The sequence below is a fragment of the Heptranchias perlo genome, chromosome 30 (genome assembly GCF_035084215.1).
Source record: "Heptranchias perlo isolate sHepPer1 chromosome 30, sHepPer1.hap1, whole genome shotgun sequence".
NCBI lineage: Eukaryota > Metazoa > Chordata > Chondrichthyes > Hexanchiformes > Hexanchidae > Heptranchias > Heptranchias perlo.
The window spans coordinates 23171348-23199287 of NC_090354.1; the positions used below are offsets into that span (position 1 = coordinate 23171348).

Consider the following 27940-nt stretch of genomic DNA (forward strand, 5'->3'; position numbering starts at 1 on the left):
TAATATCTCCTTATTTGACTCTGTCAAATTTTGTCTGATAATGCTCCTGCGAAGTGCCTCAGGACGTTTTATTACTTTAAAGGCGCTATATAAATGCAAGTTGTTGTTGTTATTGATAAACACAAAGTTTGAAACCAAACAGAGCCAAGGCAGGCAACACAATGTATATGTAACACTGCCAGCATACCTGCCAATCTAATGGAGCTATAAGTAGTATTCTCTCCAGGGAGTCCCATGGGTTTGTACCCCTGGAAAAAAAATGGAGGGAAAATATTAATATGCCTGCATTATACATGCATATTTACTTAAAGTGAATCCTTTTTAGAATCTAATCCTTGTAACTGTGGTCTACAGGAGCCCCCTTGATGCCTCAGTCCGTATGTGCATGGACCAGTGTGGAACTGAACCATACATACCAGGAAGATCCCAAGTTTGATCCTCAGTCATTGCTGTTAGCTGATCTCAATAGGGATGGCAGTTAGGGTGCTAAAGTTTGCCTGAACACCCCTGGGCTAGGGAGAGGAAAAATAAGTCAGGGTTTCTGCTCTTGAATATTATTCAGTGACCCCTGTTGAAAAGTCATGTTCATGTATGGACATCAGGTTAGGTCAGTATTGGGCTCTGCTGTGCTGGCCCTGATGGTTGAATATCCCACAGCAGTCATGGTCTAGAATAATAGTCTGGACAAGTGCCAGCCTAGCTCAATTGGTAGCATCTCCACACAGAGTCCGAAGGTTGTGGGTTCAAGCCCTACTCTATGACCTGAGCACATAACTAAGGCCCCATCTGTTTGTTCAGGTGGATGTTAAAGATCCCATGGCACTACTTGAAAAAGAACAAGATGTTTTCATGGTGTCCTGGCCAACTGTCCCCCCTTAATCAACATTGCCAATAAAACAGGTTGACTGGTCTTCCCACAAATACCAGATGACTGCCGTGTTTGCCTATAGAACAGACACTGTAAAAAATAATTCGCTGTCTGTGGTGCACTTTGGGACATTTCTTAGAGACATGATAAGATGCTATCGGCAAATCTATTTAATTTGTGACAATTGGTTAGTTGGGTGAAGTAACAAAAGTCAGCTAGTGCCTGTGGAATCATTCTCCAGCAAGAATCAGTACCTTTAGGAGAGGGGTGGGGAGGGAGAAAATTAGCAAAAAAAATACATTACTGAAATAAATTTAACATACAAGTTCTTTCTTTCTTTTGTCTGTTTGATGTTTGGCGCCAAAGAATTTTTGAAAGCATCAGTGTTCCCTCACTCAAGACAGTATTATTATATTATGAGCACTCCTTGTACTCGGGTAAATATGCTATTAAGGCAAGACTTTAAATTTGGGTGACTCATGCTATATAACACCCTTTACTATTGGCAATAACATTGCAAAAGAAGTTTTGATTCTGCATTAATTGCTAAAGTCATAAAAAGCAAGCAAGCAGCCACTCACATTATAGAGCAAACCATTCACTGGCTACAAAGATTCTGGACAAACTGTAGTCTTGCACTAATCTGGCCGTGGATGTAGACTGCACTCCTCTTGGAGTGTAAGATTACAGCCCAGCAGCTGTCAATAGCATACCAGAGCCAATAAAGAGCAGGCTAAATTACACAGCTGGCTGGTCAGTTAGAAACAAAATTAAAGCCAAGTCACTTTTTTTTTAAAAGGTTGCACCATTGATATTTGCTTTACAGTTTTCATCTTCTACTGAACACTTCCCTGAACCATTCCCATTAGGAGATCCATTAAGAAGCTGTTTCCTTTTTACTTGTCTGCTTAAACTAGCATCAAAGCTCACCTGTATATAAGACAATGGCAATTCTGCTTAGTGGTTTTGAGATGACATATGGAACTATGAAAGCGAAACCTCTCAGACGGTATCACTGTCTTCTGTGTTTTGTAGAGTCGAGTTCTTCAGCCACCGAATCCATAGAGAGTGCGGCCATGGAGCATTAGAGAGTATACCACATCCCTGGCAGTGACTGTCCAGTACTTAGTGTGTTTTGTGTAGGTGACCACATCCCTGATCACATTCCCCAGGAAACCCTCAGTGTCCCACAGCTCTCCTCCTAGATCAGACCAGAGAAACGCTTGACACTGTCACAGTGAGCTAGGCAGCACTGGATGGTTTCATGATGCCCTGGATGTTCTCCCGAAATACTTTGCAATAGCACTTTGTTCCTCCTTTACGCACTCCTTTGCCTCCTTTATATCTGCCAGATATGATGGCCCCGATCGTTACAGCAGGCGGGAAGCAAGAGGGGGTGACTTGTAACCTGAAAGTAGAAGGAATACAGAGGCCCTGCCGAATCTAACGGCAGGACCTCATTTGAATGCTTTTTCCCTATATCCCAGCCGGATAGAGAGATCGGCTAGCTGTCCAGCAGGAAGGCCTGCGGTACAAGGCTGCAGCTGGAGACGGGAGAGGAGAGAAGGAGGGACAAATCGCGGTGGGGGAGAGAGGGGAGGTGGAGATCATGGGGGGAGGGCCAGGGGAAGTAATCACGATGGGGAAGAGATCATGGGGGGAGATCACAGCAGTGGTGGGGGGGGGAATCGCGGGGGTGTCAGCCTGGAGATCACGGGGTAGATCGGATCGCTGGGGGATGGTCATCAGATCATGGGGAGGGAGGCCGATCGGGGTAGGTTTGCGGGGGGAAGCACTCCTGCCCCTCGTGGCCTACAAGCAGTACGATAAAAAGCACTTACCTGCTGGATCCGTAATCTCCCTTCAGGTTTCACGAGCCCTGGGAAACCTGGCCCACAGCCGTTAAATGTCTGGTAAAATCTGAGGCACACAGTCTCATTTTCATATTTAAATTACTGTCCCTCCTCTCGAGAGGAGGTTACTCACCCGCCCCCCCCCCAACCCACCCTGGATAAACCGGAAGTAGGCGCTTTCATGGTGGGTTGAGGTCGTGTTTCAGATTTTTAAGAATTTAACCTCCTCCACCCCCCCAACTCCCCCAACTTCAACCCTCTCCCGCCTATCCTGGGGGGTTAAAATTCCCCCCAATAATTCTTTACAGAAATCACAGCTGAATGATTGAAGTCACCATCGTACCATCTTTACAGTTGAATACTTTCGGATTGGCCGCCCGTTTCTTTCTTTCCCCAGTGTTCTTCACTTGTTTCCGAAGGCACAGGTTCACTCTGAAATACAGTTCCACGGGCACCAGCCAGCCTTCCTTATCTCAACCAAGAGCCCATTCTTCACCTTACAACAGGAGTTGTCTAACAAGAGTATACAAAGTCCTGCGACCGACTGCCAGAAGCATGGTGAGATGGGATTTCTGCTCACCTAATGGCCCCAAAGCTGACCCCTGCACTAAATGATCTACACATGAACGGCTTCTATTAAATGGATGCAGTTGAAGCCTCACCATCTCTGTGGGAATTCCATAAGAGAAGTGAGAAGAATTCTCACGTAATTGTCAAATTAAACAGTCTGTGACTGACAATAACAAGCATTCTTTTATCATGTCAGAAAATATTGCAGACAATTCCTGAGAAGGACAGACGACAAGAGAAGGGACACCAGGTCATGGAAATCCTGGAAATTCACTCAGCTAAAGCTGTATTGGGATGGAGATGTGAGAGATGATGGTTTGTGCTGACCAAGTGCTAATGGTCAAAGATTGTAAATGTTTTTTTCTTTTTGTAGGCTCATATTCTGAAGACATCCTTACATAAGCTTAACAGGGTGGAAACAGTACAAAGCAAGAAACCCATTAAAATTTCCATTCTTATCTCCATGGAAGCCAGAAGCAAGAAAAGTGCTGCAGAGAGAGAAAGAGAAGGAAGCAATGCCAAAATGTTCAACACCTGGTACTGTCAGCAGAAATAGGCTCACTCTGTCATGAACCCAATCACTTGTGCTCACCGGCCCAGACAGGTTAACTTTGGGTGATACAGATAATCGAGGTAAAGAATTGACATAAAGTGATTCACAACTCAAAAGGAAGCCCAGAACATGAGGTATTGGAGGTGGAGCATGATCTACCTAATCAGAGGCATAGGAGATGGCCCCAGCCTGCCATCATTATCTCGTCTACCAGGAAACAGCGGGGACCACCTGGGCACATCTCTCCTCACTTAATTGCTCCCCCGGGATGCATCAATGAGTCCGATAAAGAGACTCCCTCTCAACATAGCTCTACAGAAACCTTTAAAGGCAACTAAACTGCAGTGTATTTCTTTTGAAAATAGAACTTGCAACAAACATCAGCCTGTTTTGATGCATTTAAGAGGAAGCTAGGTAAGTACATGAGGGAGAAAGGAATAGAAGAAAATACTGATAGGGTTAGATGAAGTAGGGTGGGAGGAAGCTCGTGTGGAGCATAAACACTGGCATAGATCAGTTGGGCCAAGTGGCATGTTTCTTGCAACAAATTCTATGTAATAATAGCTGCTGAGCATTTGGATGATCATATCAGGACTTGTGCCATGAAAAGAGCATCAGAACAATATGAAGGTCCCAAAAATGACTTTTTTTTTTATTCGTTCATGGGATGTGGGCGTCGCTGGCAAGGCCAGCATTTATTGCCCATCCCTAATTGCCCTTGAGAAGGTGGTGGCAGCAGATGGTGGAGTGGCAGCAAAGCGACAGCATCCCATTATAAAAACCGCTCGATTTTCATTTCCAAAATCAATGGAGATCAAAATTGAACAGTTTCTATAACAGGCGGCCAATCCGCAGCAACAGTTTTACGCAAGTTGAAAATTTACCCCCATGTGTTAAAGGATGAATTTACAGTTTCATTATAAATAATGAACTGAGGAAATCTTCCCCCAGAATTTCTTCCTGGTGACGAAATGTTCAGTGACTGTTGAGGTGCCTCATTGCCAGAGGTTTCATTGCCTTCCAGTGATTTGTCACTGTCCTCCAAATGATTAAGGGCCAGTGAAAGGATGTAGCACAGCGAATGAAGGTGGCTCCTCGAAGAGATAAGAAGAACAGGGCACATAGCTGTTGATTGGGCCGACATGGCCATTGGTAACGGAGAGGCTGAAAAGACAAGAACAATATCAATAGTTCAGATCCTGTAGAGGCATATTTATTACAGATGAGTTTAGAGGGTGAAATTGTAGTGGTGCAAAATGGGTGACAGCAAATCAACAGCCTGTTTCACACCCTAGAAAATCGGGTGGAGTGTAAAAGGGCTGCCGATTTGCTATCACCAGTTTTGCAATATCGTCCACCACCAACAACAACTTGCATTTATATAGCGCCTTTAATGTTGTAAAACATCCCAAGGCACCTCACAGGAGTGATTATCAAACAACTTTTGACATTGAACCACATAAGAAGATATTAGGACAGGTGACCAAAAGCTTGGTTAAAGAGGTTTTAAGGAGCGTCTTAAAGGAGGAGAGAGAGGTAGAGAGGTGAAGAGGTTTAGGGAGGGAATTCCAGAGCTTAGGACCTAGGCAGATGAAGGCACTGCCACCAATGGTGGAGCAATTAAAATTGGGCATGCGCAAGAGGCAAGAATTGGAGGAGCACAGAGATCTCTGAGGGTTGTAGGGCTGGAGGAGGTTACAGAGATAGGGAGGGATGAGGCCAAGGAGGGATTTGAAAACAAGGATGAGAATTTTAAAATCAAGGTGTTCCTGGACTTTGAGCCAATGTAGGTCCAATGCAGGGGTGATGGGTGAACAGGACTTGGTGCGATTTAGGATCAAAGCAGCAGAATTTTGGATGAGTTCAAGTTTATGAAGGTTGGAAGATGGGAGGCCAGCCAGGAGAGCATTGGAATAGTCAAGTCTAGAGATAACAAAGGCATGGATGAGGGTTTCAGCAGCAGATGAGCAGAGGCAGGGACGGAGACGGGCGATGTTACGGAGGTGGAAGTAGGCAGTCTTGGTGATGGAGCGGATATGTGGTCGGAAACTCATCTCAGGGTCAAATAGGACGCCAAGGTTGCGAACAGTCTGGTTCAGCCTCAGACAGTGGCCAGGGAGAGGGATGGAATCGGTGGCTCGGGAACGGAGTTTGTGGCAGGGACCGAAGGCAATGGCTTCGGTCTTCCCAATATTTAATTGGAAGAAATTTTTGCTCATCCAGTCGGACAAGCAGTGTGACAAACCAGAGACAGTGGAGGAGTCGAGGGAGGTGGTGGTGAGGTAGAGCTGGGTGTCGTCAGCGAACATGTGGTACCTGACGTTGTGTTTTCGGATGATGTCGCTGAGGGAAGAATTTTACCCACACGCTATGGTTAATATTCACTTTATAAAAAGCCATTGGCGTATTCATAAAGATGGGCATTGCGAGCAATGAATTAGCAGTACTGTCACTTTAAAAGGTGATTGCGCATGTACCTTATTCCTGAGTGACTGGAGTTATACTGTATCCCACATGGTGCAGTTTGGACAGCTTCGCAGTCATGCTCTCTGCCCATGTCAGCACTTTTTCTTTTTTCAGCTGCCCCAAGACGTCTGTGTTTTCCTTGCGACCGTTACCTACTGAATTCAATTTTTGTCTGGACCACCTGTTTATTTCAGGTCTTGCGGCTTTCATGGTACTTTCAAAGGTTTGTTCACTTTCTTTGAAATAAAATGCTTGTTTTTAACTTTCGATGGTGACTTGCTTGCAAAATGTTACTGTTACATGGATGTCATGCATTAGCATTAATTAATATGTTAAGTGTCTGATTCTGACTAAGTCAGTGTATTTCAATACTTCCATCTCGCCTTTGATTGGGTGCCTTTAGTGTTAGCAGCAAGTTAAGTAGTTGATTATCAAAAACTGCAACGTTCCTGCTTGGGCGGTAAATTAAAGAAATTATCACCATATAACTGCTTAAAGTTCCTTAATGCCCACAAGTGAGGAAATCTCTTTGGGATCTAATACCCCATTTAGTTAACAGTACTGCATTTGGAGGAAACTTTCACTCCAGAGGCAGCACTATAATGGAATATTTTCCATCTCAAGAACCCAATGTCAGCAGCAAGCACTCCCTGGTCAGATACGGCACAGTTAGATGCAGTGTAGAACTCGGCATACTCTGCCCCAACAATGTGCCTACGTCTGAACACTGTACTGTACTGTAACAGTGCGACATTTCTCCAGTTCCCACACCCGCTGTCCTATGACCTCTGGGTGAGATTGCCAGTTTTGTGCCCAATTATGAGTAGTTACATGCTATGGGCCCATGCTCACTAGAAACCAGATTGAGACTGCACAAACTAATTTTGCATTATTCCCTTGCAGCCGAGCGCCTTCAAACTTGAGGGAAATGTTATGAGGATAAAAGGTCAGCCAACTACCGAAGGTATGAGGTGTAATGATATTGGCCGGGAATTCAAGGTTTGTGTTGGACTCCAAGAAGCTTTGGGTTGACACAAACACGTGATTTATGCAGTTTGATGTGAAATATATCAGTAAACAAAGCAATGAGATAAATGCATGCATTCTAAATAAAGTCAGGCGATTGTTCAGAAATGAGAAGGAATTTCGAAGGTCCGGCCTGCCAGACAGAAGAGACTTTTCATCCTCTCATTTGACACACGGTTTGACCCTTGGTCCCAGAGGTGAAAGGTCAGTGTCTAAACCACTGACCAAATAGCACTGTGATGTAAATGAGGATTGCCTTAGGAGGCAGCAACCTGATAGAAAGCTCTTTTTTTTTTACTGACCTTATTTTAATGGGGATTCCCAGTGTTCACACTGCCTAATCCAGCTCTCTTATCCCAGCTGTAGACGAGAATAGGCAGTAGGTAGGTTTATATTGTGCCAGTATCACTGGGCTCCCCCAGCTCAAGTTTCACACACCTGAAGGCAAAAATGCAACTGGAGGGATTCACTAATGCTGGCGGCCCAAGAACACCCACTAATGGGGCCTCCTGACAGCTGGTCCTGTCGAGATGCGGCAATTTTACATTTGGTTTACAGCCAGCTGTGCGAGGCCTTGGGTTTGGATATGAGTATTGTACGATATAAAAGTGACTTGGGGGTAATTTTGACTTTGAGCGACAGTGTAAAACGGGCGATATCAGATCAGCCGCCTGTTATACATCTCCCGATTTTCTTTTCGATTGACGTCAATGGGGAGAGATGAATAACGGGCAACTGATCTGATATCGCCTGTTTTACACTATCGCCCAAAGTCAAATTTACCCTCCCTTGTTTTCCGTAGGTCTATGAATCTGACAGCGCAATAAGTGAGCTAGAGGGAGTAGTGTAAATGCCAAAAGTTGCATCACAGACACCAATCTCTCAGAATCTGAATTAAAACAAGGCCACCATGAGAGCAGCTTAAATGTGCCCGTACAGACTGGCAATGCAATTTCCACATTAACGCCCTATAAAGGCATCGGGGAAGGTCCATGAACAAAATAGCAACGTTTGTAGTGACTACACCTGCACAGGTGGTTCCTGTGTTGCTGCTGGTCTCTGATTCTGCCCTGCAGCAGAAACGGGGCAAATTCCACACAAAAGGGAACCAGATCCTATTGCAGAACCACTTATATTTCGCAACAGAAGTGGGATGTTAAGTGTCAGTTTTAGCCTGGCTTATGAGCGAGTTCTCCTCTGCAGTCGGGAAGATTAGACAATAACTAATGGAAGGTGACAAAGTTGGTTTGATGCTCCACAGAGATAAGTGGGAAATGCTCTATGGCCCTGTGACGATAACTGACATAAAATGAAAGACGATCTTAACAGCTGGTGCAACAACACAGCTTAAATACTGAACCGAGGTGACATTTTAAAACTTAAAAACCTTTATGAATCTAAATGGGACATCTGGGATCCAGCCAGCATACCTCATTGACAAGTTGCAGCTGCTGTTAAGGAAAAGAGAATAAAGGTACAAAGATCAAGCAAGGGTAGATATTTGTGTCTCCTGCATCGGTTATGCAGGTGCAGAATAAGCATGACAGGAATGGTAAGTCAGTCGAGTAGGCCGAAGGCCTGTTTTGCACCCGATTCCTTCTGTCCACGATTTTCCAGCTGGCTGCAGTTTGTGGGGGAACATTAGGAACATAGGAACAGGAGTTGGCCATTCAATTAGATCATGGCTGATCTGCACCTCAACTCCAATTACCCGGCTTTGCTCCATACCCCAATATCCTTACCTAACAAAAATCTATCGCTTTCAGTCTTGAAAGTTTCAATTGTCCCAGCATCCACAGCCTTTTGGGGGAAGAGAGATCCAGATTTCCATTATCTTTTGTGTGAAGAAGTGCTTCCTGATTTCACTCCTGAATGGCCCGGCCCTAATTTTACGATTATGCCCCCTTGTTCTGGATTCCCCCACCAGAGGAAATAGCTTCTCTGTATCTACCTTATCGAATCCTTTTATCATTCGAAACACCTTGATTAGATCACCCTGCAATCTTTAATACTCAAGAGAATACAAGCCAACTTTATGCAACCTGTCCTCATAACTTAACCCATTTAGCCCCAGTATCATTCTGGTGAATCTGCGCTGTACCCCATCGAAGGCCAATATATCCTTCCTGAGGTGCGGTGCCCAGAACTGAAAGCAGTATTCCAGATGGGGTCTGACCAGGGCTCTGTACAGCTGAAGTGTAACTTCCTCTCCTTTGTATTCCAGCCCCCTTGAGATAAAGGCCAACATTCCATTCACCTTTTTGATTGCTTGCTGTATCTGTGCACCAGCTTTTAGTGATTTGTTTACCTGGATACCCAAATCTCTTTGCTCCTCCGCAGTTTCTAGATTCTCACCATTTAGAAAATATTCCGATTTATCTTTCTTGGATCCAAATTGGATGACCTTACATTCCCCCACATTGAACTCCATCTGCCACAATTTTGCCCATTCACTTAATCTGTCCATGAGAATCGCGAGAGATGTATAATGGGCGGCTGATCCGCTGTTGCCCAATTTACACTATTGCCCAAAGTCAAAATTACCCACTGTGTACGAAAGTGCTTACACACATTTCAGGGCTGGGATCGGATACACATCGGTAATGGGGCGGGAGCAGGTCTCCTGGGCCACTGGTCTTAGTGATCCTGGCTGGTTTACTTTCAGCTTGCAGCTGGCTGTGTAAGATCTACACTTTGGGAACCAAAGTCACTAACATGGCTCTCACCGTGCTCAGTTAGTAGATCTCTCGCCTCTGGGTCAGAAGGTAGTGGGTGTCAAGTCCCACTCCAGAGACTTGAGCACAAAATCTAGGCTGACATTCCAGTGCAGTACTGAGGGAGTGCTGCACTGTCAGAGGTGCCGTCTTTCAGATGAGATTTTAAACCAAAAGGCCTGTCTGCCCTCTCAGGTGGATGTAAAAGATCCCATGGCACTATTTTGAAGAAGAGCAGGGGAGTTCTCCACGGTGTCCAGGCCAATATTCATCCCTCAATCAACATCATTAAAACAGATTATCATGTTGCTGTTTGTGGGTCCTTGCTGTGTGCAAATTGGCTGCCATATTTCCTACATTGCAATAGCGATGACACTTCAAAAGTACTTCATTGGCAGTAAAGCGCTTTGGGACATCCTGAGGTCGTGAAAGGCACTATATAAATGCAAGTCTTTCTTTCTTTCTTTTTAAAAGCAGCCTATATATAAAACAGAGCAGTTCCTGTGCCTTTATGTCTCAAGCAATGAGACAGCAGCTATAGAAAGAGCATGTGAAGTTTGAGATCATGTCCCGAGAGAGGGTCTGTTTTAACTTCTTGTTAATGTCCTTTGTTTTCTTTGGAACTGATAAGTTGCTGTGAAGTATTTTTGGAGTAATGGTGTTTATGAGAGTTCTCTGTCAGGTGCTGCTTTCTGTCCTGCTTGTGTAAAAAGTAGTGAAGAAATTCACAATAAAATTCCTTGTTTACCCTTGAAGGTCACACTGTGTTAACCCTCATTGCTGTTTCTTCCCATAACTGAAGTCGGTTTGTTGGTTGAATGTTCTTCAGCTCCAGCAAGGCTAGTTTGCTGTGCCCTCACTCCATCCACAAGAGCCTTGAGGGCATCCACACTGAATCTAACCTTCCGATGATGCCTTTCTTTGCTGCATTTGGAACATTTTTCCATTGTCACAGCTGGATTACTGAAAAACGTGTTCCTTAACATACATTGTTAAGAGCTTTGTTAGCTCATTAATAAGTGACTTAGCAGCATTATTGCAGGTGTATGTGCGTTGTACTGCATCCCTTATTGCAAAAAGTAGTCTGTTAAAAATTGCATGTTCCCCATACTGTAGTAACAAAATCACTGTTATGTTATCTATGAGCTGACAATTAATTAACACGTAATACCATGAACAAATAACACAGACTCATCCTGCTTTGGTGATCACCTAATTCTTTTTAATAACTCAGCCTCACGTACATCAGTATTTATATGATACTGACAGTGTATGACCAACTAGAACAATATTCAAATACAAATAGATGGCCAACCATCATATCTTCAATAGTAAAAGTAATTGTCACCCTATACTGTGCAACCAATCCCAACAACTCATGCATAGTCTGTATTTTGGTGCAGGTAATAGCTTTGGGAAGATTTTTCTCTCTTGTAACAAACATACGAAAATAACAGGCAGGAAAAGACCAGCTGGTCCATCAAGGTCCATCTGGAGCACGTGACTAAACACTTCGTACCCCACCCCAGCCATGTAATCTCCTGCGAGAGGCAAAAACAACAGAAAAAAACCCAGGGTCAATAGGGGAAAAAACTCTGGAACTTGCTTCTCCGACCCCCTTTCAGGCAATCAAAACCAGTCCAGGAGATCATATGGACCAACAGGTTAGAGTAAAAAAAATCATATACAAGATAATAAAATATATATTTTACCCCAATTTTCTCAGCTCACTCCTTTTACCTGTAGTGTTTCGGCTCATGATTCGTGTGATGTGTTAATATTGTATGTATCTACTAGACAATACATACCTTTTTTTAAAAAAAAAGCACAAGCTGCAATGAGATGAATGAAATGAAAACAGAAAATGCTGGAAATACTCAGCAAGTGAGGCAGTAATCTGTGGAGAAAGAAACAGAATTAACATTTCAGGTCGATGACCTCTCGTCAGAACTGGAGAAGTTGAAGATTTAACAGTTTTTAAGCAAGTACAGAGCCAGGGAAAGGCGGGGGGCAGGGGGGGGGGGGAAGGGGAGGAAAGAACAAAAGGGAAGGTCTCTGATAGGTTGGAAGGCAGGAGTGATTAAATGACAAAAGGGATGATGGTGCAAGGCAAGGAGGGTGGTAATGGGACAGGTTAAGAAACAAAGGATGGGTCTAGAGGAGCTGTAAATGACAACAGCAGAACCATTACCAGCACCTGCTGTCCGAAAAAATGGGAGCAGTGGTTATGATCTGAACTTATTGAAATCAATGTTGAGTCTAGAAGGTTGTAAAGTGCCTAATCGAAAGATGAGGTGCTGTTCCTCGAGCTTTCGTTGAACTTCATTGGAACAGTGTAGGAGGCCGAGGCCAGAGTGGGAGTGGGACAGAGAATTAAAATGGCAAGCGACCGGAAGGTCAGGGTAACACTTGCAGTCTGAGCGGAGGTGTTCAGCAAAGCGATCAACCAATCTGCGTTTGGTCTCCCCAATGTAGAGGAGACCGCATCTTGAGCAGCAAATACAGTATGCCAACTTGAAAGGAGTACAAGTAAATCGCTATTTCACCTGGAAGAAGTGTTTGGGGCCCTGGACGATGGGAAGGGAGGAGGTGAAGGGGAAGGCTCACACGGGAATGTACCGTGAGAAGGAGAGCGGGTGTTGGGGGTGATGGAAGAGTGGACCAGGGTGTCGTGGAGGGAACGGTCCCTTCAGAATGCTGAAAGGGGAGGGGAAGATGTATTTGGTGGTGGCATTGCGCTAGAGGTGGCGGAAATGGTGGAGGATGATACGTTGAATGTAGAGGCTGGTGGGCGGGAGGTGAGGACAAGGGGGACCATATCATGGTTCTGGGAGGGAGGGGATGGGGCGAGGGCAGAAGTGCGGAAAATGAGAAGGACACTGTCGAGGGCCCTGTCAACCACAATGGAGGGGAATCCTCAGTTGAGGAAAAAGGAGGACATATCGGAAGCACTGATATGGAAGGTGGCATCGTCAGAACAGATGCGACGGAGATGAAGAAACTGGGAGAATGGAATAGAGTCCTTATCGGAAGCGAGGTGGGAGGAAATGTAATCAAGGTAGCTGTGGGAGTCAGTGGGCTTATAGTAGATATTGGTTGACAGCCTATCCCCAGAAATGAAGGTAGAGAAGTTGAGGAAGGGAAAGGAAGAGTCGGAGATGAACCATGTGAAAGTGAGGGAAGGGTGGAAATTGGAAGCAAAGTTGATGAAATTTTCCAGTTCGGGACGAGAGCAGGAAAGGGGCATGAATGAGATGAATAATTTGTTTTTGGTGCTAGTTGAAGGACAAATGTTTCCCAAGACACTGGGAGAACTCCCTGCACTGCTTCAATTCGTGCCATAGGATCTCTTTACACCCACTCCAAAAGACAGCACCCCTGACAATGCAGCACTCCCTCACCACTCCTGGAGTGGGTCTTAAGCCCATAACCTTCTGCCTCAAAGGCGAGAGTGCTGGCGACTGAGCATACAGAATATATACCATAAATTAAGAATGTAAAGGGTTGTTTTGTACTGTTTGGGGTTAGGTTTTGTACTGACCACGGCTGTCTTTGCCAATGCATAAGGGCTATTACAGTGATTAATGTTGGTTACACCATTACTGAAAATTCATCAAGAAATTGATTACAATTGATATATAAAAAATTCTTGCATTGAGTTCCTGCCTGCAAACCTCACTTGCTGTTGCCATGATTTTTGGTCATGTTTTTGTCTAAACATTTACCATTAGAAATTTCTATGCCGACATTTCCCATTTAATTTTGCTATGTCAACTGTAACAATGTAATTGCAGTCTTTGGTCACTAGGTCATTTCTGAAGCCTCTCTCCCATCCCCAACCTCACCTTGTATATTAAAAAAATCAGAGTCATGAACTGACAGTGGGCAACATCACAAATAATGTATTACTACTTTATAATATAATTTTGATTTAAATCAAAATGGTAAATGTAGCACTCCTATTTAAGATTAAAACATACCGCTCAAAATACAGAGTGAGGATCAGGGAGAGAGTAGCAGGAGTCCATCTTTGAAGTTTCCTTTCCGAGGCAGGACTCCTGAGAAACAATAGCTATGCAACATTCTTAGTTCATACTTTGAAAGGTGTGTGCACAATTCTTAATCTTAGGCCAGGAAATTCCTGGGGGTTGCTCCCGCTCCATGGACATAAATTCACCGGAAATGCGGCCAAAACCCTGTTTACGCACTTAAACGGGTAATTCTGGCAGGTCAGGAGCAGCTCCGAGAAATTTCCCAACTTTAGTCTTTTTATGGTCAATATTTCGTTGATCTTTTTCATTGGTTATACTTGTTTGTTGTTATTTGCGCCTTTCATGACCTCAGGATACTTAAGAAAAGACATACTTGCTCTCGAGGCAGTACAAAGAAGGTTCACTCGGTTAATCCCGGGGATGAGGGGGTGGACATATGAGGAGAGGTTGAGTAGATTGGGACTCTACTCATTGGAGTTCAGAAGAATGAGAGGCGATCTTATTGAAACATATAAGATTGTGAAGGGGCTTGATCGGGTGGATGCGGTAAGGATGTTCCCAAGGATGGGTGAAACTAGAACTAGGGGGCATAATCTTAGAATAAGGGGCTGCTCTTTCAAAACTGAGATGAGGAGAAACTTCTTCACTCAGAGGGTAGTAGGTCTGTGGAATTTGCTGCCCCAGGAAGCTGTGGAAGCTACATCATTAAATAAATTTAAAACAGAAATAGACAGTTTCCTAGAAGTAAAGGGAATTAGGGGTTACGGGGAGCGGGCAGGAAATTGGACATGAAGCTGAGTTCGGATCGGTCAAGGCCCTTTGGGTGGCGGAGCGGGCCCAGGGGCTGAGTGGCCGGGTCCTGCTCCTACTTCTTGTGTTCTTTAGATTTGAGGTTAGGATCAGATCAGCCATGATCTTATTGAATGGCGGAGCAGGCTCGAGGGGCCGATTGGCCTACTCCTGCTCCTATTTCTTATGTTCTTATGTAGGATGTCCCAAAGCGTTTTATAGCCAATGAAGTACGTTTTGAAGTGTAGTCACTATTGTAAAGTAAGAAAGGCTGCAGCCAATTTGCACACAGTAAGGTCCCACAAATAGTGACCAGATAATCTGTTTTTTTTAGTGATATTGGTTGAGGGATAAATATTGGCTAGGACACCAGGGAGAACTCCCCTGCTCTTCTTCAAAATGGTGCCACGGGATCTTTTATGTCCAACCTGCAAGGGTTTAACATCTTATCTGAAAGACAACACATTGACAGTTTAGCACTCCCTCAGTTCTGCACTGAAGTATCAGCCTAGATTTTGTGCTAAAGTTACTGGAGTAAGACTATGAACCCACAACCTTCTAGTATCAGAGGTGAGAGCGCTACCACCGAGCCACAACTGACACGGCTAACAGGGTGTTGTTCCCCCTCCATTACAGTAGCACCCAAACAGTTACTGTTAGTTTTCCAGGCTGTTCCTTAATCATTAACAGTCTGTTCCTACCCTGCCACTAAAATATTGTTAACATAGTTGAATCTCGTGTTCTGTATTGATTCAGCATGCATTGATTTTTTAAAAAGTATTTATTGTGTCTTGTTAGTAATACTGTGCTTATCAGATGTTGAACAGTTGTAAAATATTGGAGTACCAGTCAATACCTTTGATCTGATTTATTGATATCTTACAGCAACATTAGGATTATATCTAGCAAATATTTCATTAATTGACCTTTTTATGTGGATCTGACCAGATGGTTATGAACCACTTCTTTAATCAGGTTGTCACAACACACTATAAAATCTGCCAATATCAGCAAACAAAAGCCAAAATTGCACATGCTGGCAGTACTAAAGGTTACAGGGGTCAAGTTCAAACATCACTGGAGTGGGTTAAAGGGAGCAGAGTCAATTCTAACGCAGAGCTGGTGGAGAGTACCCCCTTTAACAAATACCACTTTAAGCACTGATACACACATACTGCTTTCTTATACAGATAAAATTCTTGCGACTAACAGCCAATCTGTTTGAAGGGACTAACTACAGGTGCTACGTATAGCAGCAACATTGTAAATGCATTGATGAAGGTTTGCTCTGTTTGCTCTTCCTAGTAAAATCGTAAGCAGGTTGTAAAAGAACGCTACAGATACTTGACACAAGAAATGTTCACAAGTGCATTCACAATGTTACTACACGCAACATCCAGAGGAATTCTCAGCCCCTGTATTAGCTCCCGCCCTTAGTTTGTCTCTCATTTTATCGTGGGCTGGTAGCTGTAGCATTGGTCTCTAACCCCAGCGGCCTACTTTCACCGGGGCTCTGTCTGAGTCTAACAGCACCTGCTTTGTCTGAACGCAGGGATTGGATTCTCCCCTTCAGTGACTTCATTCTGCAGTTGGAATAATTAAGATGACAGAACAGATGCTCTTGAACCGAGAGGGTGAGTGAGCATGGGAAGAATTGTCTGATGGATCGATTTTCAGTAATACGATTCCTTCTCGTTCAATCATTCCCACAGCTTTTTTCTCTACCTCATCTATCGGGTTCATGTGCAATCAGTCCTTGCTATTCTAGACATAATGATGCAAAATCAAATAAGAGAATGGAATGCAGGTTGTCCTGGGCAATGAAGTTCCTTATTGAACTTGATGACATACAATCAGGGGAAAAACATGGGTCATTGGGAAAGGATTTGGGCTATTACTTTTGTGTACAATAAAACTGCTACAGACTCTCAAGGGTAAAGCTTTACAAAATAGTACTGCATTCAGCAATCAGTCTTGATAGATTCATAAGAGAAGACTTGCAGACAACATTTAAAAGTGCAGTGATTGCTAAATTACTCCAAAATATGTTGTTCTGGGGAAACTTGAGTTGCATTGGCAGATTTATATTTTAAACTCCAGAGTCATTCTTTGGTTATTTTTACCGTGGAGTTAAAAACGCTCAGATAAACCAGGCCGTCCCACCTCTGTCTTCACGGCTGCTACAAGTTCCATTTCTTCACCCTCTCCCCCCACGTCCCCCCCCACCCCTCCTCAAATCTCACTCCGGCTTTACTGAAGGTGCTGCCTGGTGCTGGGGTACAGTTCTACAGGTGCCAATTACCCACCTGTACCTGGCCCAAGTAACAATTCGTCATGTGTGAGTGATCCTGGGCACTTAGGCCAGGAAATTCCTCAAAGCTCCACTGGTGTTACTTTGCCAGAAATACTCTTTACACGCGTAAACACAGTTTCTACTGCATGCCCGGAGAAGTAACGCCAGCGGAGAGGGAACAGCTCTGAGGAACTTCCTGTCCTAAGTGTCGGTGGGCTAATCAGTTCAAATCCTGTCATCGCCAATGTCCACTCATGCACTGTTTCCAGCAGCAGTCATCGGAGAGTGATCGGGACCTGGTTGATTTTTCCATTCCTTAGGCTACGGGCACTTGGGTTATTTGTCGCACCCTAACTTCCCTGCCCTGGCTGAGAACATCCAACTCATCACAGGCCGGGTAGATAGATGTTTCATTTCCTTTGAGTTTTCAGCAGGCGACATGTGAACTCCAGCCTGGAGTTACTCCAGTCTGCTTTCAAAGTCCTATAATCCAGGCAATAGAAGACAACTCAACACTTGACACTGAACGTAGTGCCCAAACAGTATGGCAAGTGGCAAGTCATGGTACCACACCCCACTACAAATCCTGCAAATCTCTTCATTTACTACATGTAGAGCCACTTGATGCCCAAGTGTCACAATATGTCTTTAAAAGTTGTTTGATTAGCCAACCCAGTCCTTCAGTTTTGGTCCTACATTTACCTGCTTTGCCTCCATGTCTCAACACTGATGTAACTGAACTCTTGAGGCAAGATACACTTCAAACCTTTTGGGATATAACTTGAGAAGGCAGAGAGAAACTCTACTGCTTGTTGCAGAAATCGACTTCTGATGTAGATTTCCTTAAAATTAGAATTGTCAACAGTTCTTTGAATATCTGTATTTTGTCTTCAGATTTAAATGCGTGTCTTACCACTCAAGCTGGATAATTACTGGGGCCGCAGTAGTTAAATCCCAGAATGTAATAGCATCCCCAGTGGGTCGGTGAGTAATTATATCGCATGGTGGGGCATTGAGGCAAACAATTTAGGAAGAGACCATAAATAAAAATAGAAAATGCTGGAAACACTCAGCCAGTCAGGCAGCATCTGCGGAGAGAGAAATAAAGTTCACGTTTCAGGTCGATGACCTATCATCAGAACTCATGTTAGACTCCGGCAGAGTGATAAGGTGGGGGGTGAAAAATTGGTCCTTCATATCCCTGAATTAGGGGAATGAAAAATCAACCAGGCTTCCCAATCCTGATATCAACCCAGTGACCCCTGGAAGGTGTTTGGGTTAGATAAGGGACATTTGTTGGGGTTGGCTGTGATGCCCTCCAAACTTAAATAATCTGCTAATATTCAATGTCTAAGCTCACACCAGGCCACTAGAGATCTATCAGCACCTGTGGCATTGTACATGAGTCAGTGCCTGACGGAGTGGAGAAAAATTGGAAAACAAAATTCTAAATTGCTTATATTTTTGACAGTATACAGGTTGAGCTACAGTTAAAGAATAACCAGTAGTGAAAGGTCTTGTATGCAGCTATTAATCCTGCAGGACTAATCTGTTTATACATGAACTCGGGGCTTTTTTTTCCAAGGCATGTGGGGGCCAGAGATGATAAGCGCTGAAAGTATTGCCCCTACACTGTTGATCTGCTTTAAAGCAAACCCTAGTGCATTGCTTTCTGTAGCTGATTTTATATCGGTGCCACTTTCATTCTGTGAGCCGGCTCCTGGCATTTATGCCGGTAAATTTGCCTCCCAATCCAAGCAGCAGGTGGGTAGACCCTGTTTTTCAGATGGGAGTTGACTCGTGGATACAGGTCTCCCGGAAACCAAATGAAAGCACTGCTGATCTGGGAGCAGCTTCCAGTGATCCCCTGAACGACCTTGTTTTATCAATCCAAAGTTCTGTTCCTGTGTAAAACCGCAGCTGAACCATGACTTGAGTGAGGTGACCTTCAAGTCATAGAGGATCAATCCAATTATCCTCAAGTGAATATAATGAGATCTTCCCAGCCTGTAGTTCAACTTTCCTCAGGACAAGCCCTTGGCTGGCTTCTCTCCTGATTACCATGTCCAGATGATGTGCAGGACATGACTGGATAAAATAAAAGTTGTTTGTTTATTGTGTTAGAGAGAAACAGGTTGCCTCAATGCATCCCAGGCCACATGCCATGCCTAAAGACACTATGATGTGCCGTGCTGGAAGCAATCTTGAAAACACGCATAATTAGGCCTCTTTCAGTAGGCTTCACTCAGTACACAATTAAGTGAGGCAGTGCAAATCAGATATCTCCCATGCTACAATATATTGCTTGGACACAGAGGCCATGCTCTATCCAATCAAGCAATTAGCCTTTTCTATGTCGCTCTTGCCTCATGAAGAAGCTCTAAGTTTTTTCAGCAGTCCATCACCATGGTGATCAGTTCTTCATTACAGAATTCCATTAGTGTTAACATTGATAGTAAAGATAAACATACAGGCCAACAAGAACTACTAGTAAAATCTAGCAAACAGCTTCAAAAAATAACCGAACCTACTAATTTTAAATCTGAGATAGATAGCTTTTTGCCAACCAAAGGTATTAAGGTATTAAGGGATATGGGCCAAAGGCAGGTATATGGAGTTAGATCACAGATCAGCCATGATCTTAGCAAATGGCGGAGCGGGCTGAATGGCCTACTCCTGTTCCTATGTTCCTATAGATACACTGAGAGTGCAATGGGATTGACGTCTCTTGTGTCCTGTGTTGCTATCACAGTAATGACAGGAAATAGGATGCATATCATCACCCTGTCATTACCGCCCAGTTTGAATTATCCCACCCATATTTGGGCAGATGTACTCAACGGCTGCAGTCAGAAAGTACTGGAAGCAGCGGCAACCTGCAGGGAGCCAAAGGATTGGCTGGTGTAATGTGTCACGCTGTGCTTGGTCTCGCAAGAATTCCCACCCACACCATGCAGCATCATCAATCCCTTTTGTCATCTCCAGACTTGACTATTTCCATGCTCTCCTGGCCAGCATCCCATCCTCCACCCTCCATAAACTTCAGCTCATCAAAAACTCAGCTGCCCACATCCTGTCCCACACCAAGCCCTGTTTGGCCATCACTCCTGTCCTCGCTGACCTACATTGACTGCTGGTCCTCCTAACGCTACAAAATTTAAAATTCTCAACCTTGTGTTTAAATCCCTTCATGGCTTCGCCCCTCCCTATCTCAGTAATGTCCTCCAGCCCTACATCTCCCCCACTGAGAACTCTGCATTCCTCTAACTCTTGTACATCCCCCCACTTCTCCCTACCACTGGTATCTGTGCCTTTAGCCATCCGCGAACTACACTCTGGAATTCCCTCCCAAAACCTCTAAACCTTTAAGATCCTCCTGAAAACTCTTTGACCAAGCTTCCTAATATCTCCCTCTTTGGGCTCGACATGAATCTTTGACTGATTACGCTTCTGTGAAGTGCCTCGGGACATTTTTCTACATTCAAGGTGCGATATAAATGCTTGTTGTTGTTTTTTGCAGGAGAAACAAGAGGTAGGAGCTGGGAGCTGTGCTGGGGGGAGGGGGCGGAGTGTGGGTGGTAGGGTGGCAGGCTTGTGGACAATGCTCTGACACCACATCAAACGTGTGTGGATAAACCAATTCTGGATATACTGAAGGACGAGCTGTTATCCCACCAAGAGACACATTACAATTCGATTATGCATTGTGCAAGTGGGTGAAGTTGATTCTGTTCTTTTAAACCTTGTTGCTGCCAATTTTACTGGTTGTTAGCTTATTGCTCAACTTTGTCTGATACCATCGTTACTGAGCAGTGACGTCTCCACTCTGGCTCCTGCTGATGCCTCGTGACACTATTAAACTCTGGGTAACACTATGAATAAACAAACTAGGTTCGGTTTGGCCTTTTAAATGGATTTCTCCTAACAGAACTACGCCGCGTGTCATTTCAAAACTGCTTCGAAGCCCAAATAAATAAATAAATCACAAGTGCACACAGTAAATATATAAATTTCTCCCAAGGTCCAGATTTTAAATGAACACCCATGAGGATTCGTGCTACATCATTTCGATTTTGTTTTGCGATAAATATTCTGGGCGTCATCAACTGACTTTCACTTACACCTAATTTGTCAACTTGTTTTGTGTAGAAGTTGCATTGTTCTTTTTAGGAGTTTGGCGAAAGAAGCAACCGAATCTGAGCCAAGCTGCCACGTATTCGACAAGCCAGCCAAGTCCCAGCAGTGAATTTCAGTAAGACTGTTATTGTGCAAGATCCCAGCAAGCCAAATCCCAGCATGACCTCCCTGTCCTCACCACCCCAGCAAACGATTTTCAGATCTCCGGATGTTTGAATCATTGTTTTCATGCCTAATTGAGTGGGTTTTCTTGCAATGTAGCTTTCAAAAATAATGTGTAGAAAATACCAAATTATAATATTAGGATATCAGAAATATTTGGTGATATGGGGCTAATTACAATAAGATTTTAAGAGAGCCTCCAAATCAGTGAGAACTGCTGAATGTCCATGGCCTTGAAATGGCACTGTGGGACACTGGCATCTGAATATTCCGTGCATTCAGATGGAATTCTTCCTCCGTTATTTTAACGGAGGCATTAATGAAGGAATTTCACACATGTTAAATGATTCTTATGCTTATTCTTCTACAGCGTCATTTCAAAGCCCATGAAGTTTGATGGATTGTTCAGACTCCAGACTTGTTCAACTAGTTCTCTGATCCAGTTTATTGCTGATCTCTAACTGCCATAATTCAGATACTGTTATATGGGAATCACATTGCAACCTGGTGCAAAGGCGGGAGGTGTTCTGACATCACTGCCGCATCATTTAAATATTATTGTGAAGATCATGCCTATTTCAGCTGGCCGTTTCTACCAACCGCCCTCCCCAACCACCCCCCCACCCCCTCCTCAAGCCCCACCAACAAACTTGAATGACACTTTCAGGACTGATCTCTGCCAATTTTTGCAATCCATTATACCTCTTCCATGGCCATTTCCTGGGCATAACGGATACTAAAATTGGCCCTGTTACATCCATACAAAATGGCTGACAGGATAACCATAGCACAACACAACCTTTAAGCAAGAGTAGTGCAATGTTTCATTGAACAGATGAACACTCTGAGAAGCATTTGGTGGTTATCATGTTTGCCTTTTAAGGCAATTAGTTCCCACTTTGATGTCTTTTCCAATGTTTCTCAATGAAGTGAATGTCTACAAAGTATTCACAAAAACAGGAAATACATTTTAGCCCAGACACATCATTTAAAGAAAAACACAGGAACTGGACTAATTCTTTTCTCTATTAATGACAAATAAACTCATACTGATACAGACATTCTGATTTTACTCTGTTTAATATTAAGTAGGAAAAAAAGAAGACAATATGGGGTTAACAGGGCTGCTAACCCATCAAACTAAGAGCAAACATCCTTAAGTATTTTATTTTAGTTGGCAAATATACTATGCAATTACCAAACATACAGTATACAACAAGATGGCAGCAGATTATTAGTGACATAATTGGCTAATCAAGGTGTCCTTTTGATATGTGGAAATCCTGTTGATTCAAGAGACACCTTGTGACTATAATGTGAGAGGGTTTGATGGCTTAATTTTGATAAGAAAAGGTTTCTGACAGGATTAGCTGCAGCTTTTAATAGCACCCCTCCCAAGTACAAAGGAATTTGCACGATTCATCTGTTTATCCTTCTCCTAAACTCAGTGACCTTCTGTTTGGCCAAACAAATGATAAGAGCCTCCGAGCAGTTTACCTTTCTTCAGCTGGACCTTGTGATCTCTGAATAAGAATAATGCAGCCAACAGGGAGTGGAGATCTACAAAGGGAACTGCATCACCAACACCCTTCTGCTCCCCATTCGAGGCAGATTACACCTTAAAGACTTTAATTAGCAACTGCTTCATGGGGTACTTTGCTCCTAAGATCCCATTTCTTCCACACAGTCAGAGACTTCTGTAATCCATTAACACTCTTTAGCTGTTAAGAAAGGGATTAGAGTGGGTTGAATGAGAAACAGAATGCTTGTACTTCTCGAACCACATCTAACTTGGACCACACAAAAAAAATAATTCCTAATAACCAGGGTAGCTTTGTAAATCATGATTGTTTAGGTCACTGTTGGAAAATTAGAGAGGCAAAATATTCCCATTTGCTGGTTTGGAAATCCTGAGATTAACATATTGAGGACTGCAGCAATATCTTAATAACAGAGTGAAAGCTGATGTAACAAAATTATCATGTGTTTAAAACCTTACTTAGAAACATTCTGAACTCAGAAACATAATTTGATTCTCTGCTTGCACGTAAAACATTGATCAACCAAAAGCTTAGGCCTCCCAAAAGCCTTGTGCTGATCTCAGCCAGACCAGTGATAGGAGCATTGGGCTATGGAAGGGGAACATCAGCCAGTGGGCCCAGTCACCATCACTATTACTTGGAAAGTGAGTATATGGATGTCAAAGGAGGATAGGATTGGGCTCAGTACCGATGTCCCCCATAACTAAATAGACAATAGACGTTCATTGTCCAGGCTCACACGTGAAGAATGCCCCCTTGGGTGAGGTGCTGGAGAGTGACCAGCTGTACCTTCAGGAAAGAAGGCGAGAATACTGGACAAAAAATATAGAATTTTATATGTTTCATTGAAACATATAAAATTCTGACAGGGCTAGACAGACTGGATGTTTCCCCTGGCTGGGGGCTCCAGAACGAGGGGTCACAGTCTCAGGATACGAGGTAGGACATTTAGGGCTGAGATGAGGAGAAATTTCTTCACTCAGAGGATGGTAAACCTATGGAATTCTCTACCACAGAAGGCTGTGCAGGCCAAGTCACTGAATATATTTAAGAAGGAGCTAGATAGATGTCTAGACACAAAAGGCACCAAGGAGTATGGGGAGAGAGCAGGAATATGGTATTGAGACAAAGGATCAGCCATGATCATATTGAATGGCAGAGCAGGCTCGAAGGGCCAAATGGCCTACTCCTGCTCCTATTTTCTATGTTTCTATAGCATAGGAACATATATTATATATATAGCTATTTTAACATGGTGAGCATCCCAAATCGCTTTAGAGAGGCAAAAACATGCAGAGTAGCAGTAGAAGATTTGATGGAGGGGACCAAAGGCATAATCAAAGAGTTAGGTTTTCAGGAGGCTTTGAAGGTTGGAAAAGAAGATGAAGGCCAAGCCGTTTAGAAAAGGACTTTAATGGCTGAGTGCTTGTCACTGAGGCAGAGTGGAGGGAGGGAGAATGCCAAGAAAGCCACAGTTAGAAGAATAGAGGACTTGGGTTGGCACATGGGACCAGAGGAGGCTGCAGAAGTAGGGTGGGGTGAGGCTGTGGAGGGATTTGCAAATGAGAACAAGGATATTGATTGGAAAACGTTGGGAGTTGGGGAGTAAATAGAGATCTGAGAGAACAGGAGTGATAGGGGAATAGGACTTCACGCTGGATAGTTTATGAGTCGCAGAGTTTTGGATGGGTTGGAGTTTATGTACGGAGGAGTTCAGAAGGCCAGCTTTGGAGAAGTCAGGCCTGGAGATGACAAAGCTGTTGATGAAGGTTTCAGCGTCAGTGGGGATGCGGTAAAGGTGGAGGCAGGCAATGTCACAGAGGTGGAAATAGGCAAGAGCTGGTAGCAAAAGTTTAGGTACGTGCTGCCCATGAATTTTTCGATAGGCATCCTGGCGAGGTGAGGCTCACATGTGCAGATGGTGAAGATGGAAATTTGGGCCTGCTTGCTTTAACTGTCCTTCCATTTGTCCTGGGAAATATATTTTAGCCAATTTTTCAACACCCAAAATCTAGACCAATGGTGGGAGATGGTTGGAGGAAAGTCAACTTTTTTAAGTCTTGTCAATTAGCACAGAAAGAAATCGAAGCAAATCACCAAAGCTCCACAGACTCAACTAACTAGTCAAACTATTTTATTTATATAATTGGAGAGAGCTGGACCCTTAGAGCTGTGGATAATTCAGGATATCACAATCCTTACTAGGATCATAAATGTAAGCATCAGACTTTGTGAGCCAGTTAAGCTGCAGGCACAATGGGCCCAATTTTGAAATGGTGGCAGGTTGGCAGCGAGGGGGTGAAGGTGTGGGTGGCAAACCCGAATAAAAAAAAGTATCTTTTCCGAAACGATCGCGATGTAATTGATGGTGATTAAAGTTGTTTCCGGGTTTCGCGAGTGGAAGGTCGGTGGGGGGGAGGAGGAGTGGAAGGTCGAGGGGAGGGGGGGAGGAGGAGTGGAAGGTCGGGGGGGGGGAGGAGTGGAAGGTCGGGGGGGGGGAGGAGGAGTGGAAGGTCGGGGGGGGGGAGGAGGAATGGAAGGTCGGGGGGGGGGAGGAGGAGTGGAAGGTCGGGGGGGGGGGAGGAGGAGTGGAAGGTCGGGGGGGGGGAGGAGTGGAAGGTCGGGGGGGGGGAAGAAGAGTGGAAGGTCGGGGGGGAGGAGTGGAAGGTCGGGGGGGGGGAGGAGTGGAAGGTCGGGGGGGAGGAGTGGAAGGTCGGGGGTGGGGGGAAGAGTGGAAGGTCGGGGGGGGGAGGAGTGGAAGGTCGGGGGGGGGGGAAGAGTGGAAGGTCGGGGGGGGGGGGAGGAGTGGAAGGTCGGGGGGGGGAGGAGTGGAAGGTCGGGGGGGGGAGGAGTGGAAGGTCGGGGGGGGGGAAGAGTGGAAAGTCGGGGGGGGGGGAAGAGTGGAAGGTCGGGGGGGGGAAAGAGTGGAAGGTCGGGGGGGGGAAGAGTGGAAGGTCGGGGGGGGAGGAGTGGAAGGTCGGGGGGGGGAAGAGTGGAAGGTCGGGGTGGGGGGGAAAGAGTGGAAGGTCGGGGGGGGGAAGAGTGGAAGGTCGGGGGGGGGGGGAAGAGTGGAAGGTCGGGGGGGGGGGGAAAGAGTGGAAGGTCGGGGGGGGGAAGAGTGGAAGGTCGGGGGGTGGGGGGGATGAGTGGAAGGTCGGGGGGGGGGAAGAGTGGAAGGTCGGGGGGGTGGGAAGAATGGAAGGTCGGGGGGGGGGGAGAGTGGAAGGTCGGAGGGGGGTGAAGAGTGGAAGGTCGGAGGGGGAAGAGTGGAAGGTCGGAGGGGGAAGAGTGGAAGGTCGGGAGGGGGAGAGTGGAAGGTCGGAGGGGGGTGAAGAGTGGAAGGTCGGAGGGGGAAGAGTGGAAGGTCGGAGGGGGAAGAGTGGAAGGTCGGGGGGGGGGTGGAGAGTGGAAGGTCGGGGGGGAAGAAGAGTGGAAGGTCGGGGGGGGGAAGAAGAGTGGAAGGTCGGGGGGGGGGGAAGAAGAGTGGAAGGTCGGGGGGGGGGAAGTAGAGTGGAAGGTCGGGGGGGGTAGAAGAGTGGAAGGTCGGGGGGGGGGAAGAAGAGTGGAAGGTCGGGGGGGGGGAAGTAGAGTGGAAGGTCGGGGGGGGTAGAAGAGTGGAAGGTCGGGGGGGGTAGAAGAGTGGAAGGTCGGGGGGGGGGAAGTAGAGTGGAAGGTCGGGGGGGGTAGAAGAGTGGAAGGTCGGGGGGGGGGAAGAAGAGTGGAAGGTCGGGGGGGGGGAAGAAGAGTGGAAGGTCGGGGGGGGGGAAGAAGAGTGGAAGGTCGGGGGGGGGGAAGAAGAGTGGAAGGTCGGGGGGGGGGGAAGAAGAGTGGAAGGTCGGGGGGGGTAGAAGAGTGGAAGGTCGGGGGGGGGTAGAAGAGTGGAAGATCAGAGAGGGACATCGGGTGAGGGGAAAGGGGGAGATCGGAGAGGGACATCGGGGATGGGAGAGGGACATCGGGGGGAGAGGGAGACACCAGAGAGGGAGACATCGGCCATCGGTGCAGGATGGAAAGGTTGGTTTATTTTGTTTTTTAACTTTGTGCAATTTTTATTTAACTTATTTTGTTTATTTTTGCCTGATCCGACCCTTCATGCCTGATTTCACCAGGCGTGAATCAGAAGCTGTGGGAAAGCCGCCCAGGTAAGTTTAAATCGTTTCAACAATCCACTACATCAGAAATAAAGTACCTTAAGTACCTCAATGAGGTACATCTGGTTCTTTAACTATCATCTCGCCGGCTTTAATTGCCGGCGGAACTTCCGGATTTGGGAAGCGCTCTCACACAGGTGCATCTGTGGGGAACTCGGATGTTCGGAGCCAGCTTCCAAACTCGCTCAGGATTTCCACCATTTTCGCAGCCTCATCTCCCCTCACCCCCCCCCCCCCCCCACCACCCGCCATCCCCCACCCACCCTGCACCTAACACACCCGGAATTTGATTTTAAAATTAAGCCCAATATGTCTGTGGAATCTGGTCTGTTCACCAGGAAAATATACTGGGATAGCAAACTCATCAAATCAGAATCATGGTGCTTCAAATCAAGGCTCTGCACTTCCTTCTAAAGCTGTGACTGTCTGGGATAAATGTGAACAATTGGCGGCAGTTTATATACATTCTGTGTAATTTTTTTTTGCTGCACTTTGCCGAGTCCAAAACCGGACAGGGGGAGTTGTGCTTACAAAAGTGACAACATGGCGTGCAAATCTTTGCACTCTGGAAGTAGGGACTCTAATGGAGCAAAGTGTGTCTCTAACAGAGACAAGAGGCACTTGTATATTGGTGCTTAGGCTCTGTGGTATCTAACCAGGGACTCATGGGATAGATTTTCTTCATCACTGGCTGAGCAGTAATCGGGTGGAATGGAGAGCACCCCCTTTGCTGAATCCAAACCGATTTCTGCAAGAGAGCCTAAAACCCTCATATACATCGGGGCCAAATGCCTGTTTTAGGCAGCTGCCTGGTGTGCCTGTAAA

At 45.3% G+C, this 27940-nt stretch overlaps 1 pseudogene; it reads right to left on the bottom strand.

Moving 5' to 3' along the window:
* Positions 1 to 1914: 1914 nt before the first annotated feature.
* LOC137300073 (histone H4-like) lies at positions 1915 to 8771 on the bottom strand (annotated as a pseudogene).
* Positions 8772 to 27940: the final 19169 nt, after the last annotated feature.